The 2,495-nt window shown below is 43.2% G+C and overlaps 1 pseudogene; it reads right to left on the reverse strand.

Moving 5' to 3' along the window:
- Positions 1-615: 615 nt before the first annotated feature.
- On the reverse strand, positions 616-1,148 carry LOC147443506 (uncharacterized; annotated as a pseudogene).
- Positions 1,149-2,495: the final 1,347 nt, after the last annotated feature.

Genomic DNA, 2,495 nt, shown 5'->3' on the forward strand with positions numbered 1-2,495 from the left:
TGGCTTTTTCTTTGGCTGCAAACGGATGATCGGAAAGCATATGTTGCTGATAATGTGTTTGAGACAGGCTCAGATGAGTTTTCTGATGCAGTCGTCAAACGTTTGCTTGACATTCAAAAGAGGGATATAGAGGCTAAAAGACGGGAAGAAATTCGTCGCAAACAGCGGGAAGCTGACCTAGAAGCAGAAAGAGAGAAAGAAAAGCTGGAGAGGGAAAGAAGAGAAAGTGAGCAGCATAGTGCCAACCTAGAAGCAGAGGAGGAATCAGAGAGAAAAGAAAAGAGGCAGCAGGAAGAAGACAAACAGTGAGGACAGCCCGGTCACTACAAGCGCCCTCCGAGGAGGCCTTAAGGGTTTTTGGGGCAGTGACTGTCATTGTAGAATTGAACCCTATGTAAATAATGTGATGTTGGCAATTAATGTAAACAGTTTGATAGTTAGCATGCTGGCAATTAATGTAAACAGTTTGATAGTTAGCATGCTGACCAACTTTATAATAAAACTGCATACCCTTACAGCAAAGTGGTATATACAAAATCTAGTGGATACAACTTAAAAGCTGAAGGGCATGCTATTACAGATTGCTTCATAGCTTTCTGGAGTGATTGTGTACACCTACCTTCTCCTTGGGACGTGCTCCATGGGTATTTTGATACATCGCACCAGATGTGAAAGTAGGTGGACGATAGGCTGCTTGTGGTCTAGCTTGAAGGTGTATGCATCCAATTTCTTGTAATACAGTCCTTGCACAACATATGAGCCTCTGTCAATTACATTGCTCCATTCATCAATGTACCCCTTCTCCACCTTCTCCTTTTCTGCAACACACTTGACCAGATAGAAATCCACATCTTCGGCGTTGGTTAAAGCATGTGGATTTACAGAAAATGTGTCTCCAGAACATAGAGCGCTACTCAACACATCATGATGACCTTCGTATGTGAAGTCATCATAGCCAACGACTTCCTCTGTCGAAACTTCATCTGTTTGCTCAAGTAATGGTTGCAGAATCTGATAATCCCAAGCCTCCACGTGAGCTTTATTGATGCAGCGATTCCACCTTCTATTCATGCATGCATCGCAGAAGCATGCCAACTTTCTTGTTGCAAGGGCAATTGGATCCTGCGGGTTGTGACCACGAATAGCATGCAAAGAGCGAGTTTTTGCCACAGTGGCACAATTCCACTTAACTTCCCTCTTTAACCTCCCAGAACACACGAGCACATTCCCTTTCTTTTGAAGGATATGATGCAGGTGCTCCATGCGATAGGTTGGCCTGGCAATAAGCAACCACATCTGCTGCACACTGCAATATAGCTCCATTAGGTTTTAGTTGTTCATGGGTCAAGGTTCTTTTCACAACTGATCCTGCACCATCATGCTCGCCCTTGCCATGCCCTGATCCAAAGAAGAACCAGCTCATCCCAATCCCTGTGATTCCACCATATCTTGCAACAAAATAGAAAGGCCTGGATCCCTCGAATTGCGAGGCCGCACCATCTGACCACACCCAATGTTGTTTACAAGTGACACCCTCTTGTTGTAACCAGTCACGGTGTAGCATGAAGCAATGTTGCACAAACAGTGTGTCATGGACCCTATCATTTGATATGAAGAAGTGGATTGTTTTGATTGCCTCCCTTGCCTTGCGGTAGTACGTTATGTGTACAAAAATAGTTACTTGACTAGAGTGCCAATGCATTGACTGAATCTCATTTTGCTCCTTGAAGGCGTAATTTTCATCAAAGTCAACAACTGAGACAATGACATCATCCGGAAAGCGAAGTATACAATCCTTAAATTGTTGTCCTTGCCATCGTGCCACATAGTTATGAGTGATGAAGAGCTTCAACTTGGTCTGCAACAGTCGAAGAAACTCCCATCACTGCATTTCTTTATGCAAAAGATCTTTTCTTTTCTTACTGTTTCCATGTCTGTCTTTTGCTTCTACATACGCAAATACTTTCACATTAATACTCTTACCTGGCTTTGCTGTTTCTAAGCAACATAATTCTAACTTCTTTACTCCACATATCTTACAGTCTCCCATCAGGCATTGCCTTCTATGGAAAACTTCATCTGATGGATTTGGACAGAGAACGGACTCCCACATCTGTGTGACACCTTTGAATGTGTGATGTGAAGCCAAGCAGCCGTTGCTAATGTTCTTGCCTGTAGCACAGATATTGCATACACAGTTGCAACATGTATCATGCAGCCCAAAAGCACGAGAGCGCATGTGGTTCAGTGCGTCTTTCAAAAAGGTCATCTGCACATGGTATTCGCAACAGCATGTGTACCTATCCTTCAGCCTCCTGCAAAAGAATGGCTTTAACATCTCAAACATCCTCATGCCAATCTTGCAATCTGGATGTTTTTGTTTGAATCTTTGAAAGAGCTCAACCTGCAATATCCATATTTCGTGCTGAGTTAGCATACTCATTAGCATACTAGCTAGCATACTCATCAGCATGCTAGTTAGCATGCTGAGTATG

The sequence above is a fragment of the Adiantum capillus-veneris genome, chromosome 13 (assembly GCF_014529385.1).
Source record: "Adiantum capillus-veneris isolate H3 chromosome 13, ASM1452938v2, whole genome shotgun sequence".
NCBI lineage: Eukaryota > Viridiplantae > Streptophyta > Polypodiopsida > Polypodiales > Pteridaceae > Adiantum > Adiantum capillus-veneris.